The following is a 16,496-nucleotide window of genomic DNA, read 5'->3' on the forward strand; positions in this document are numbered from 1 at the left end:
GTGACAGCTTGGCTCTCTAGTTCTTTCTCAAGCTCGAGAAGAGAGTTTTCTTCCAAGACCTGCTTCCCCAAAACCACACTTAGGAATCGCCATCCGTCCATCTCGTCCCTGGGTCCCGTGAGCCCCTTTGGGGTGGCCCTAGACCCCGCTCTGGCTCGGTCATGACCCACAGGGAGAGGAGGGGGGAGGGTTGGGGCACCCTCCCCCGGCCCCGCCCGCCCCTTCTCGGCCTGCCGCTCCGGCTGACGACCGCGGCTGCTGTCCAGGAAGGAACGTGTCCTCCCGCAAGGTGTGTGCCTCCAGATTCAGGTGCCGCTGAGCAGCAGGCTGGAGGCGAAGGCCCCCTCGGGCTCAGCGGCAGCTGGGGCACGCAGGGGCCTCTGCATCCTGGGCCTGACTTTCCATGAGCGTTTCCACTTCTGCTTGTTCCATTAAGAGTTGGTCAAAATGCAAAGACTGCGCCACAGGGCAGAATAAGCAGGAAACTGGGGAGGGTGAGGCGAGAGCAGAGGCCTCAGGAAAGGCCTGGGCCGGCCTTGTCGCTCTCCAATGCTGGAAGAAGCCAAGTGTCCTTTTTCAAATGAAATAGAGCGTGAAGCCCCAACATATAGTTAAGTAATGTCATATGCAAATTCACCCCAACGAAGGAGAGGGACTAGGAAGGAGTGGGGGGCGCGGGGAGAAAAACACGGAAGCAGGGGAAGGGCGGGCAGGAGGAAGAAGGGACTGAAAAGAAGGTAAACCATGTGGGAAATTCAGCCCCAAGTCCAGGCACCAAGGGCTGCTGTCCTGGAATGAGCAGGAGATAAAAGATGGGATGTGCTGCTTCCTCAGTGAACCACAGAAGCCGATGTTTTTCATAGTGGGAGGCTCTGGTGACACCGAGGGACCCTCGTGTTTAACGATGTGTGTGTGCAAATAGGGCACTCAGCCAACCAGCTGCACTAACCTGCAACTGTTCTCAGCCGAGAGGGAAACCTGGCAGAGTTGATTTATTGCAAGGTGACGTTTGTCTTCCAAAGGGTTTTATGCAAACATCCTTCTGGGCCATCTTTCAGGGCCAGTGATGACTCGATTCTCATTTTGTTGTAACACTACTGTAAAACAGATAAGAGTGGGGGGCTGAGAGATCAGATCCCTACCCACTGAGACCCCAGAGCAACCTCTGGGCTCTACAGAGCTCTGTTAAATAGTTTGAAAACCACAATGGACCAATCTCTAATTTCAGTTTGGAAATTCTTTTCATATTCTGAGATGAGTCCAATGTCAGACATGAGATTTGCAAATATTTTCTGCCAGTCTGCAGCTTGTCTTTTCATTCTCTTAACAGTGTCTTTTTGTGGAAGCCGAATTTATCAACTTTCTTTTTACAATCATGCCTTTGATGTTATGTCTAAGAATTCTCCATCTAATCCAAGGTCACTAATACTGTCTTCTATGTTTTCTTCTAGAATTTTTGTAGTGTTAGGTTTTGCATTTAGGTCTATGATCCATTTTGAGTTAATTTTTGTACAGGGCATGGGCTATATGCATGTAAGTGCATATATGCATTAAGTACATAAATATACTTATCCAGTACATAATATCTGGTATTTGCATATGGATGTCCCATGGTTCCAGCACCATTTGACACAAAGTCTCTCCTCTGCTCACCGAATTGCTTTCGTGTCTGTGTTGGAAGGCCATTAACCATCTATGTGTGGTTCTAGTCGCCTCTCTACATTTTCACCATTGAGCTACCTGTCTGTCCTCGCACCGATCCTAGCCTGGCTTGACTAATGGAGCAACTCACACCGTTGAACACCCAATGGGTGGCAAACAATTAAAAAATACAACAATACCAAACCTCTTAGGAGATATTGAGAAACCCAACTCATATACATGTCTTATGGGAATGTAAATTAGTACTGTTGTGGCAGAGAGAAGTCGGGTGAATGTGGTATTGAAGGTCAGAATGCAAGAATCTGAGAAGGAAGATTTATTAACAGCCGACTGGGCTCGGCGGACTTCTGTCCTAATAAAGACAGAGGCCCAGATAGGATTTTTGTGTCCCTTCTATACAGAGGATGTAGGAGTAGGGAGTCAAATGGTGCTTATATGCAAAAGGACTTTTTGTTAGTTTCTTAGAGTTTTAAGTATTTTGTCTGAGTACCAGGTAGGTCTTGAATTAACACATATCCCCCACATTCCAGGTAAGCTTGAATTAACACATATCCTCCAGGTAAGCTTGAATTAACACATATCCCCACATTCCAGGTAGCTTGAATTAACATATTTAGCCTGCATCCTCCCTGAATATCCAAGCCTATGGAGCCTATATCACTTATTTGGCTTTCCAGGAACTAGGCATACTTGGTTATAGAATAAGTTTGAATTTATGCACACGTTATATTAGTACAAGCACATTGGAAAAACAATACTACAATGTCTAGTAAAGTTGAAGATGTGCATGCCATATCAGGCAGCAATTTCATTTTTGTGCATGCATCTGTGTTTCTGTTTATATTTGTGTGTGTATATGTGTGTGTGGGTGAATACACACACAGACACATTTTATAGGATATGTATGTATGTATATATACTTATGTGTGGGTGGGTGTGAATATGCAGGTGCAAAGAAATGTGTATAAGAAGGTTTAGAGCATTCGTCTATGGAGGCAGAAATCTGTAAACAAACTAAATGTCTATCAACTAGACAATGGATAAAAAAAAATGTGGCGTGTTGATGCCATGAAATGCCAGACAGCTGTTTAAAAATGCATGAACCAGAACTACATCTTTCAACACAGATAAATCTCAAAAAAAAAGATGAAAAAGAAAATAAAAAGGATAGCATAATGCTACTAATAGAAAAGAGAAAATCATACAAAAATTATGTATACACACATACAGTTTTCTATTTATATAATGAACACACATTAATTTAATGAGACCAAACTATACAAATTAGCATGAGAAAGATGTAAACAAAACACAAGTTAATGACTATGTCTAGGGAAGGATGGAGAAAGGGGAAATCAGGAGGATGTGCATCAGGTTTTCAATTGTATTTGTAATTCTGTAATATTTGGTTGTCACAAAACCCTGGATGAAATATCAACATATATTAAGAATTGGTGGAGCTGTGCGGTGGGTGCACACGTGTTTCTTATATTGTTTTTATAGGTTTATATGCACTGGAATCATTTTCTTTCAAAATGAAAGCCACCATTCTGACTTGGGTTTTTATGGACTTTAATGTCAACCACACTTTTCAGGCAAAGCTTTCAAGAAACTTCCCATTTGGCTTCTGCGTCATTTCCTGTCAAGTAATTTAATCCACCACTCCCCCCGTTCAACCAGCCACGGATTCTTGTTAAAAATAGAATCTTCCTTGCAGACTGTATGAGTGACCCTAATTTTCATTTAGCCGACATCTCCTGGGAGCCGAAAAGAATAACTGTTGTAAAGATCCAATGCCTTAGACACCTCCACGTTCTCAGTTGCCAGTTCCACACCTGAGCCTCCCCTAAACAGCTCACCTGCAGTTTATTTGATTTATCAACATCATCATGACAAAACCAGAAACACGGGGTGCCTCGTCAAGCTTCTTTTTTTGTTAGCCTCTCTCTTTCGGACAACATCCCAAAGTTACCTCCAGGAAATGGTAGCCCACAAATGATCTGTATTGTTACTTAAATGCATCTTTCAGCATTGGCCTGTTTCTGTTCCTTCCTTTTGCCACCCTGGGTGAAACTTTTATTCTGTTGACTCGCATCAGCTCATAGTGGGTGTGGACATTTCTATTTAAGTCTCTCCAAGGTAGAAAAGGAGACTCATGATGGTTGACTTTAGAAATACTGTGACAAAGTCTTCTGCTGTGTAGAGGGGGCAGGAGGTCAGATCCCGGGAACTACGGCTTGGGTTTCAAGGGGTGAAAGTTTATGGGTTTCTCTGGGGATACATCTGGGGAATCTGTATTTTGATACAGATGTTATTGATCATTGATTAGCCTTAGGGAAATTCAGTGCATCTGTGAGAAAATATATAGGCCCATGTCATTTTTGCCCCATTTTTAATCACTCTTAACATTGTTTCAAGTCTAGACTATTTGGTACTGACCCTGGAAGAGGTTTCCCCAGTGGATTACAGGTTCAGCCTAATTACACTCCACTAGCAACCCACTGGCTAGAGTGGTCCTGAGTCGTCCCTGACCACAGCAATGCCTACACGAGGAGACCACCGCCCCGGCAGACCATGGAGCTCTTCAGTGGGGGCTCCAGGGCCATCACCTGCTCAGTCCATCTCCAGATCCCGTGGAGGAAAGGCACATACATAAAACACACAGTCTTCCACCTTACATGGGTTCCTCCTGTGTCCCAACCATAGCTGCACATCTAATGGGAAAATCAATAGGCAAAGTCTTATGTGCCCCGCCCCCACATTATTTTTCAATGACATCTATCAGGCATGGAGGTTCCCCTGCTGCTTGGGCACAATAGCTGTGTCCTGGCATCACAAGGGCCATGTTAGCTGGGGTATTCCAACTTTCTGAGCATAGTTGCTGTTGAGGCCAGGCTTATAGGCTAAGGCACGGGGCCTGCTAAGCTCACTGGGTGCTCCATGGTAGACAAGGAGGACCCCACAGTTCTAGACCCTGCAAGTCACTCCTGGCACTAAGGGAGCAACTGTGGCTGGGGTGACAGCAAAACCTCTTCATGCATGAGGAACAGCATTAGGTGTACCATTCAGGGGTGCTGCGAGGTGGGGGTGAGGTGGCTACAGTTACAGAGCCTTGGCTTAGCAACAGCAAAGATCAGGTCTGGGATGGGCTGGTTGCAGAACACAAATCAAAAGAGTGCTCAACTGACCTAAAGCAGGAAATAAGAATGGGCCATGGGCTTGGCTCTGAAATTGCTTGGGAAATTCAGTGTTTTAAGATACAGAGATGACATTAGAAGGTGCAGCAATCAGTTATGCCTCTAGCCTGAACATTTTTCCTAATTTCAGGATTCCTCTATCCAACAATCAACCATGCCAACTCAGAGATCAAGTAGGCATTTCTAAATTAACATGCCCAAAACCAAATTCCTGCTCATCACCACCACCATTCAGCCCTGCCCTGAACTCTTCCTGCAGCCTTTCCCAGCTGTCATTGGCCATCCACCCTCCAGTTGGGATGGACAAAACATGGTCATTATTTACTCTTCCGTCCCCCTAAGACCCATATCCAATCAATCAAGAGAGCCTACCGGTCCTAACCAGGAAGAATACACATCCTCTCCCTTCCCACCGTGCCCACATCTTCCGCGTGGCTCCCGCCCATCAGCTCCTCCTGCCTGCATTGTTGTCATCACCTCCTGACTGCTCTCCCTGCTGCCACGCTTGCCCCACTTGTGTATTTTCTCCCTGCAACAGCGAGCTCCTGCTTACAGGGACATTGGATCACGGTGCTGCTCTGCTCAAAACCCTTCCTCAGTTCTCATCGTGCCCACAAAGTCCTTACGATGTCTTACACAGCCTGGCCCTGGCCTGCCGCCCATCTCCCCCCTGGCCTCATCTGCTTGTCTCTCCTCCTCTGCCCTCTGCCCCAGTCCTCTGGCTCCTGCTGGTCTTCCAGTGCACCAGGTGAGCACAGTACACCAGGTGGGCTCTCACCCAGGGCCTTGACATGCTTCACCCCTCCCTGGAAGGCTGCTCTCATTGATAGCCACATGCCTGAGCCCTCCCCTCCCGCATTCCCCTCATTTGGCAGTTGCCACATGAGATCTTACTGGACCACCTCACGGAAACCCTCGTGCAAGCCTCTGTCTACCTTCCATCCCCTGACTCCACTGCATTTTCCTCCTCGCACTTGACCCCCTCTGATATAGTTCCCATTTTACTTCACTTTTTATCTTTTATTATTATTGTTATTTTTAAAGATACATAGATCACACAGAATGTTACATTAAAAAATATAAGAGGTTCCCATATATCCCACTCCACACACCCCCAAGTCCTCCCACATCAACAACCTCTTCCATTATTGTGGTACATTCATTGCATTTGATGGGCATATTTTGCAGCATTGCTATAAGCATGGTTATAGTTTCTGCTGTAGTTTACAATCTCTGCCAGTCCATTCAGTGGGTTATGGCAGGATGCATAATGTCCTGCATCTGTCCTTGCACTATCATTCAGGACAACTCCAAGTCTCAAAAATGCCCCTGTATCACACCTCTTTTTCCCTCTCCCTGCCTTCAGGAATTCCCATGGCCATTTCCTCCACATCAATGATATAATTTCTTCCATTGCTTGAGTTACAATAATTCTATAGTAAAATACCAGTAGTCCACTCTAATCCATATTTTATTCCTCCATCCTGAGGACCCTGGGATGGTGATAATCACTCCACCTCTAAATCGAGAGGGGGCTTAGATATCACATGGCTGATGGATGGAATTCTCCTGCTTGCAGCTGTGGACTCTTGGTTCCCAGGTGTGGTGGTTGACCATCCTCTCCATCCTGTTAGCTGACCTGGGTAATTCCAATGAACTAGGTGTAGCAACTCTGCTGAGGCTCAGGATCCAGCTGGCACATAGACAGTCCAGAGATTCAAGTCTTCTGAGCATACACCAACCCCAGTACCAACCACAAGTTCAGTAAAAGTGACAGATGAGGCATGTGTAGAAAGGTCACATCTTAGTCCAACTCCATCACACTCAGGAGCACAGATTCCAAAGTAGGGCCCACTAGCAAGGAACAGAACTCCAGAGCCATCTGTCATGACTGTAGGACCTGGCTGTATCTATAGCCCTCAGGAGTACTCCTACCTGGGGTTGCATCTCCTTTGGCTGTTCTCTGAGATTCTGCTGAGATGTGCATAAGCATGATCTCTCTGATGATCTCCGAACTCATTTTGAAGTCTCTTAGTCATATAAACTCACTTGTCTTTACCATTTCCCCCTTTTATTCAAGGTCTTTTTCTAGTTACATGACCAGCTGGCACTTGGTAGTAATCCCTCAGCACCAGGGAGGTTTATCCCCAGGAGTCATGTCCCATGCTGTGGGGAAGGTAATGCATTTACATGCTGAATTTGGCTTAGAGAGTGGCCACATTCGAGCAACGTGGAGGCTCTCAGGAGTCTTAGGCACCCTGCAACTCTAGGTCTAGTTGAAATTTCAAGCACACAGGCTTATAAGCATAGGCATCAGTATCAAGGGCCAATCATTTAAACATTCTTCTTCACTGGTCTTTCCCCTTGTATTGGGGGATTGTTGCTGCTCAATTGGGGAGTGCAACAGAGTCTCCAGAATGGGAACACAGCACTCCTTCTGTTGTCATGTGAAACTCGACCCCATTGTCACCCCTTCCTCTGACAACTGAATGGTAATCTCCACAAAGGCAGGGATTTTGTCCATTCCATTCACTGATAAAACTCCAGCACCTAGGAAATGCTGAAATGTAATACAGTGAGTGAATGTACCTTGTCAGAAGGAAGGAAGGAAGGAAGAAAGGAAGGAAGAACTTATCTATAAACTTCTGAGTAAAGCCACCTCAGAATAATACCCCTTAGCCTTCTCATAGCTCAGTCTTTGAAGACTCCCACCCTGTCATTTCCTTGTCCCTTGATTGGGTTCTTTCACTACCACTCATCCCTCAGTGTGCCCAGTTTGGATTCCAGGTTCCTGGCAGCAAATCAGGTGCCTATATTCCTTGCTTGGCTTATCCCAGTTTGGTCCCAGAGTCCTCTGCTGTGCCCCTGCCTCATTTACATATTCCTCTAGAGGCCAGGTCCACTAAAGCTTCACAGCCTAAGGAGCTTCTTGGGGGAAGTCTTCCTGCCACATCTCCTCTGTCCAGGGAAGTTTAGGGTAGCAAAAGGACCTACGCAGGGATCTTAAGAAGTAAAGTAGGAGATTGGATCCTGCATTTAATGGCTTTCACTGCTTCTGGAGCACAGCCCTCTCCCAGAGCATGTATTAAATATTGACAGAGTACACTGCACCAGCAAATGGGAAAGACCTGAGTTTGGAGCTGATGTCACATTTGGTCTGTGAGATTCAAGCTGACATGAAATTGGAGAAGTCAACTGAGGCTTCTTAAAGGCAGAAACCAGATCCTGTCAGTCACTGGATCCCCTCACTCTGCCCCAGCCAGTTACTGCTTGAAAGGCATTCGTTAATGTTTAAACGTTGGAGTTGTCAGCTGAGTTAAATGGGAAAGTCACAACAGAGCAGGAAACGTCTCTACTAGACACAGATCAGAGAGGCAGGCAGCAAAACACACATGGTTTCAGGGCAGACATTGTTACAAGGGTCTCGACTTTATACACTGAGGACGAATCAGACCCCGGAGTTTCAGCTGACAGTGATGGCCAGCTCTGCCCAAGCATGTCAACCAGCCACCAGCCACTCAGCCCCTCTGGAGCTCAAGGGACCTTGGAAACACCAAGGATGGTATCACTGTCACCAGAACAATCAAATTTCAAGCAAGATGAAACAAAACAGCAGTAAGGATGACCACCAACAATGAATTAATATGCACAGCTGAATTCGCACTCTGGACATGCACAGCACCCTGGGGGAGACAAAGACAAGCCTGAGCAGGCCTCCACCATCAGAAGGGTGTTAAGGTGAGCCCACAAGAGTGCTCTTCTTAATGCCACTTACTCACAAATCAGATCAGAATGGCTGCAAAATGCAATTCTCTGCTAGAATTCTAATACTTAGCAACTGAGAGCAAATTCAAGGGTGGGGATTTGAGGACTCCTGAAATGCTTAAGTGGATAAGTCCCCCAAGTGAGGAACTCTTCTTCAGGGAGCAAAAATTCCCTTACTGCCAATTAACTAAAACCAAATGGTTCCATCTCATCAACTGCTTAGCCCATCATAGTCATTACATTGACCAAAAAAGTCTTGTGCATGAGCCAATTATTCTAAAGTCATCAGGTCTTTCAACCCCAGTTAGAAAGGATTCTGTGTGTATAACTTCCCTAACTTTTCCTCTGCTGACTCTAAATCCATTCATGTACTTCTGATATATCCCCACCTCTACGCCTACCATGTTTTGATCAAGAGAGATTAATTCAGGCCGGCTGACCAAGCATGAGCCAGACCCACAAATTACGTGATGGGAAACAGTTGTGCAAAGGTGGATGTTTCTCTTTTGTCCTGCAGGATCTGCTCGGGTGACCAGCTGCAGGCTTCAGATGACAGGGCATGGGCAGTGGCACCTGGTGAGTGAGCCTCCTCTGGGTCCCAGGGCAGGGGGAACCCAGCGCTCAGGCCAGCATCCGTGAGCCCAGCTAGGCTTACATCAACTGCGCTGGAAAACCTTGTTCTCAGAAACGGCTTCACTAGCACATCCTCAAGGAATGAAAATGAAATCCAGGAATTGGTGGATCGGAATGAGGCGGCACCAGGAAAGCACCTGTCTCCACCACAGCCAGTCGACACCTTTAGCAGCCTAAACCAGTGAAGCGAATGTTGCTAGGGTCCTGAGGGTTGAGCTGGCTGGCTTTCCCACTCTGCACTGGTGAGGGGCTTTGTGCCATCTGAGGGTACCTTCTCCTCCCACGCCCAGCACGGGCCAGGTCCAGAGGATGCTGGGAAACAACACAGCATGGGGAGGGGTTGACGCAACCCTTGTCTACGTCGGCGCTGAACCTTCATAGCAGGTACTCAAAGCCGGTTTCTTTGAAAACTCCATTTAGCACCAAGGCGGTGCTGTGTCCTCTCTCTGTGGTCACTGCTGGTTGACTCACTCTAGAGAGAGGCTCTCTGAACCCAGGATTAGGTGGATAGTCTGAGAAATGTGAGCTGCTTCCAGGAAAACGCTATTTGAAGCGAGGTCTTCCCTGGTATGTTCAGGTGAACACGCCTCTGGAGAAACCAACGAAGACCAGCCCTTGATTGTCCATGCCAGGCTCTCATTCTGGCGGGATTTCACAAATATACCCTCCAGGGCAGCATGTGGATGTGACCTACAGATCCATACTTCTATTGATGTGTGCAAGACTATCACAAGCAAAGTCTCTGCTCTCGTGGGGGGAGATCATGAAGGGACAACCAACAAATAGATGAGATAATTCTCAGGTGGTGGGTGCTGTCCTTACCTCTCCCGTGTAAATGCCCCCGTGGGGTCTGTGGAAGGATTTCTTTCCTGGCCCCTCTGTGCTTGGGTAGCATCACGTGGCTCGTTGTAGCCAAAAGGTTGTGTGTTCATTCCCAGGTGGGATCTTTTTACTTCTCAGCTTTGTATTTTTAACACCTTGATTCCATAAAACGCATTCACATAAAGGGTGCAATTCAACGGTTTCATTGTATTTATAGAGTCACACAACCACCAGCAAGATCTACGATGAGAACGCTTTCCTCACCCCAAAAGGAAACCCCAAACATTAGCAATCACCACCCAATCCACCTTCTCTCAGTCCCCACCACCCACTACTCTGTTTTCTGTAGATTTGCCTGTGTTGGACACTTCATATCAATAGAATCAGGGATTATTTGTCCTTTTGTGTTTGGCTTCTTTCACTTAGTATAATGTTTTCAAGGTTCATCCACGTCACAGATTGTAGTTCCTTTTTAAGGTGGAATAATACATCGTAGCACGAACACAGCACATTTTATTCATCCATGTGTCAGTTGTTAGACACTGGGCTCATATTCACATTGGGCTCTTACGGATAATGTTGTGGTGAGCACTTTGTACAAGTTTTTGTCTCAACACCTGTTTTCAGTTCTTTCTGGCATATAGTTAGCGCAGGAACTGCTGGATGATGTGGGAATGTGGTATCTCTCTCAATACCTTTCGAGAAACGACCAGACTCTTCCTAAGTGGCTGTACCATTTTACATTCATATCCAGAACTAGATGAAACTTCCAATTTCTCCACATCTTTGCCAAATGTATTATCCTTTTTTTTTTTTCTAGCCTCCCTAATTGTGAACTGTGGTTTTGATTTGCATTTCCGTATTGGCTAATGATGTAAGCATCTTTCCATATGCTCAATGACTTGTATATAAAATTTATAGAAATGTTTGTTCAGATTATTTGCCCATTTTTAATTGGGTTTTGTCTTTTTGAGCTGTAAGAGGTATTTACATATTTTGATGAAAGCCACTTATCAGATTTATGATTTGAAAATATTTTTTTCCAATTCTGTTTGTTGGCTTTTCATTTCCTGTGAAGCACAAAATGTTTTCATTTTGATGTAGTCCAGTTTATCTGTTTTTATTTCTACTCACCTGTGTTTTAGTATTGCTTCTAAGAAGAAGTGTTTAACTTAAGGTCATAAAAATTTAATCTCTAAGTTTTCTTCTGTGAGTTGTATATCTTACATTTGTGTCCATCATCTATTTGGAATTATTATTTATTTATAGTTTAAGGAATTGGTCCAATTTCATTCTTTTACATGTGGATATCCCATTGTCCCAGCACCATATTTTGAACAGACTATATTTTTCCCAGTGAACTAACTTGGTACTCTCGTGGAATATCAATGAACTATAAATGTAATAGTTTATTTCTGGAGTCTCAATTTTATTCTATTGATCTCCATGTCTCTTCTTACGCAATTACCAAACTGTCTTGATTTTTGCAGCTGTGTAATAAATTTGAAATCATGAAATATGATTCTTTCAAATTTGTTCTTTTTCAAAATTGTTTTGGCTAATCTGGGTCCCTTGCATTTCCATATGAATTTTATGATCAGCTTGTCAACTTCTGCAACAAAGCCAGCTGGGATTTTGATGGGGATTGTGTTGAATTTATAGACCAATTAAGAGAGTATTGCCTTCTCCACAATATTAAATCTTCTACTCCATGAACAAGAGATGCCTTTCCATTTATTTAGATCTTCTATTTCATTCAACAATATTTTTCAGTTTTCTGCATAAAAGTCTTACATTTCTTTTGTTAAATTTATTCCTGAGTATTTTATTCTTTCTGATGCTATTGTATGTAGAATTGCTTTCTTAATTTCATTTTCAGATTAATCTCCACTAGTGTACAGAACCATAATTTATCTTTGTAGATGGATCTTGTGTCCTGCAAATTTGCTGATCATTTACTTGTTCTCATATTGTTTTTAGTGGACTCCTTCAGATTTTATAAACAGAAGATCATATCTATAGACATAGAATAATTTTACTTCTTTCTTTCCAAACTGGATGCCTTTTAATTTTTTTTCTTGCCTAATTGCCCTGGCTAGGATATCAAGTGAAATGCTGACTCAGATTTGGCAGACAGGACATCTCAGTCTTGTCCCTGCTCTTAAGAGGACAGTATCCAAGTCTTTCATGGCTGACGTGATGCTGTGGGGTTGGATATTTGTCCATGACCATCATCGGTTGGGGAGGTTCTTTCCCTTCCTAGTCTGTTGAGTTATTAGTAGTAAACGGCGTTAGATTGTGCCAACTGCTTTTTCTGTATCTGCAGAGATGATTATGTCCTTTGTCCTTTAGTCTATCAATGTGGCATCTGGATGGGATCTGTTAGTTCTGGTTAAAGACTTTCCAGACTCCAATGGTGGCCTCCCCTTCAGCCTCTGCATTTATTTATAAACACAATAAGCAAGCTGCTCTGTTTGTCCTCAGAGAACACACAGCATGAATAGGATATAAACCCTTCTCTTTTTTACAGGAGGTGCTGGGGATTGAACCCAGGACCTCACACATGCGAAGCAGGTGCTCAACCACCGAGCTACGCCTGCTCCCCTCTAAACCCTTCCTATGTTAACCCACTGAGATTTTATCATGTCCACAAATTCTTTAACAGGCTTCACCTAAGATGTAGAGTCTGATTCTCCTCCTGGCGGGTGTGGACTTCAATTAGTGGCTCACTTCTTACAAACAGAAGGGATACTGCTTCACTTCTGAGACTAAGTCATTCAAGCCTGGCTCGCGCTCTCTGTCCCTCTCTCTGGGCATTTACTATGAAGGCGTCCAGAGGCCAGTCAGAAGGACACTTGAGCAGGCCAACGGGGAGGGCCCTGGTCAAGGAAGGCTCTGAGCCCCCTGCCCGCACCGCGTAACGAGCCACCTCTGGAGTGGCTGCTCCAGCTCCCCTCTGGCCCTCCTCTGAAGGCCACCTCTTGAGAGCTCCAGAGGCACAGCCCCCCAGCCCACCTGTTCTAGAATTCCTGACCCACTGTGAGGCACAAATGTTCAGTGCTTTAAACTCTTTAAGTGTTGTAGTAATTTGCACCCTAGCAAGAGATGACTGATAAAGTCATGGCATACCCTAGACCAGCAGTCAGCAATTTTTTCTCTATAAAGGCACAGATGCTAAATTTTTTTAGTCATTTTTTAATTTTTTTTTTGAGGTACCAGGGCCTCATTGCAGGAGGCTGGTGCTCAACTCCTGAGCCACATCAGCTCCCCTGAGTTGGCTCCCTCAGCTGTTTACTCATTGTTTGCTTGTGTTTTTGTTTTTGTTCATTGTCTGTTCATTGTTTTTGCCCATTGTCTGCTCGTTGTTTCTGCTCATTGTCTGTTTTTCTTTAGGCAGCACCAGGAACCGAACCCAGGATGACCCATGTGAGAAGCAGAAGTACAACTGCTTAAGCCACATCTGCTCCCCAGATACTAAATATTTTAGGCTTTGTGGGTCATAATGTGTCTCCCCCAACCCTCTAATTATGACATTATAGTGTGAAAGCAGCCATAGACAATACATAAGTAAATGAGTATGACTGTGCGCCAATAAAACTTTTTATAAAAACAGGCAGTAGATCAGCTTGAACTGTGAGCCATAGTTTGCCAAAACCTGACCTAGACTGTCCTGAACAGATACAGAAAAAGTCCACAGTTAAAAAGGAAAAAACAGAAGAGAGCAGGAAGAAGTGCTAGAGAACGACGTGATGTGACTACAGTGGGAAGGGGAGGCCTCTGTGGAACATGGTATCTCAGCTGAGACCTCAGTGATAGAGAAGAATCAGAGGGAACCATTCATGGCAGTGGCAATAGCAAGGGCCAAGGGCCTTCAACTGGGAACACGTTGGCAGTATTTAAAAATCCTACACAGCACACGTGCATGGGTACATGCCTGCACAGGTGTCTCCCACAAACTCACCAGGGTGAGAATAGCAGCGACCAGCTGCCCTGTCATCTTCACCCAGGAGAGGCAGCGTCGTAGGCAATTACGCAGGCACATCTGTAAAACCCACAAAGCTTCACGCGTTCCCCGCAAATGGCCCGTCCGTCCAGAGAACACCGTCAGCACTGGAACTCGGGCTGCAATGGCCTGACACCATCTGATTGACCATGTCAGAAAACTTACCCAAAACATGGGGCAAAAAGGCAAATGGTGAGCGGCATGTCTGGTCAATGCCATTTGGGGACAAAGGCCACCCTAGAAGAATGCATTTACTTCATCTCATCAGTACTATTGAATAGAAGTCCCAGACTTAGTAAAGTTACTTACGCTTTGTCCAGCATTGATGCAAATCATTTCTGTCTAGTGCAACAGATTAACTCCAAAATGTATGCCATTGTCAGATATTAACCAGAGTGCTTTTTTTAATGTAACCCATGAATCATATGTTAATTTTTCTTATATATACATGACACCCTGGCCAGTAAGATCCACCTCAAAATCATCTCCTCTTTATCTGCAATGGTGTTCAGAGGCTCAGGCAGTTCTCACAGATATTGCCCAAACTCAGGACGAAGTCCTTCGATTTCCCAGCCATTGGAACATCAGGTGCTCCAGACCTCTCCCCCAAATTATTGTTTGCTCTTTGACAAATGGGGGAGGGGAGGTCAGAAGGTAAGGGAGGTTAAGAATGAACGAGAAATAAATCATGATAGAAATGCCTTTTTACTTCCTACGATGCTGTAGAAGTAACGCCTGGAATGACTGGAACTTGCTGATCTCTGCTAATGACTAAACAACCATAGAACCTTGACCTTGGGCCCACCCCATCCTGTTTTACAACTTTAAAGTCTTAGGATCTAGGCAGCCCCATAGTGTTTATTAATGAAGACGCCTGAGCCAGCCCCTCCCTGGTGACTTGTTAGCCTGAGCCTGCTAAGCCTGGGTGCTGGGACCGCCAGGACCCCGCGGTCTGGGGAGCAGGCTTTGGCTGCTGGGCCTCTGCCCGCCTTGCTGGGCACTGGCAACAGCACACACTCTCTCTTTGGAGCCACATCACCTCAGGACTTGGTCTTAACGCACTGGGCAGAAAAGAAGCCGCTTTCTCTTGGTATCAACGACACAGAGCAGTGGCTTCATTCCACCCGGAATAAAGTTTCCTTTGTTCATGCAGAATATCAGGAATCTGGCTTGAAAAAGCTCGGGGGTGCAAACTGGGGGACCTCCAGGCAGTGGGGGCCCCCACCTGCCCAGGACTTGGGTGACACGTCAGTGGGACCCTCAGCCGGCACCCTGCAAGGCAGGAAGCAGCGCCAAAGTCTTCTCAAGGATGGACTCAGGCGTTTCAGAACCAGACCCGCTCCGGGAAGGAACCTGTGCCCCGCAGTGCAAATGTCCCCCCCAAACCCCCCCACCCCCCACGGAACCCTCCTCAGGTCCCTGATTAGTCCCGTCTGGGCCCCTCTCCCACAGGATTGGCCTGGTAGGTTTTAAAAGCCCGAATAACAACACGCTGCATAATTACTGCCTAATTGTAGCCATTTCCTTGCCAGGAAGTCATATATTGTCTTTCTAAGACATGCTAATAAGCCCAATCACACATGATTAAATGCTTCCAGCCCCAAACGGCTTTTATGCTTGACAGACTGATTGGCAAACCCAGGGAGCTACAAACTACCATCTGAGTAGACTGGGGCCCTTAAAATTCACTAGCAGGATGCTTTTAATTACGCTGGCAAGTCTGGAGCCTCTCTCCATAATTTTTTCAATGCAATGGCTTGTGGAACGTAGTCAGTGCAATTTCTAACTCATAACACTTAATAGGGAAATGCCAGCTCTTCACCTTGTAATAGCCTCATCTCTATTAAATCATCATTGCGTTTTCCTAATTGTTCTCTCAGGTGTGGGGCCAGGAGATCCTCCAGTGCCAGCCAAACCACTGCCCCCATCCTGGATGAAAACACACTGGTGCGGAGGAACTCCACTTTCTCTAAGGCTGAGATTCAGTTTTTCCTATGATAATATTAAGATAATAGGCTTACAGGTTGCAGACTCATTCCCTGAGCTGCAATGTTTTAAAAATTTCCACTCCATCCTCCAAACGGCCAGCAGAATTCAAACATCTCCTTTCCAAGGCTTTCTTTTGGACTCATATAAAGGTCTCCCAAACACAAACTTAGCAGAGTCCTCTCTTTAGATACATTCACATTTTGCAAACAATTCCCATGTACCTACTATGTGCGGGCATGGTGCCAGGGCGTGATGGTGTGCTCCCTGGAAGAAGGCGCATGTAAGCACTGTTGGGGCACACTTGTGCGGACACAGGGGATGTGCCCGTTTTCCTAGCCGGCGCCCACCCGGCCCCTGCATCCTAGCTGCACTCTCAGTCCACGTGGTGTGGGCGGGGCTGAGCCCAGAGGGAGCACGTGACCTGC

Source organism: Dasypus novemcinctus, chromosome 19, assembly GCF_030445035.2.
Source record: "Dasypus novemcinctus isolate mDasNov1 chromosome 19, mDasNov1.1.hap2, whole genome shotgun sequence".
NCBI lineage: Eukaryota > Metazoa > Chordata > Mammalia > Cingulata > Dasypodidae > Dasypus > Dasypus novemcinctus.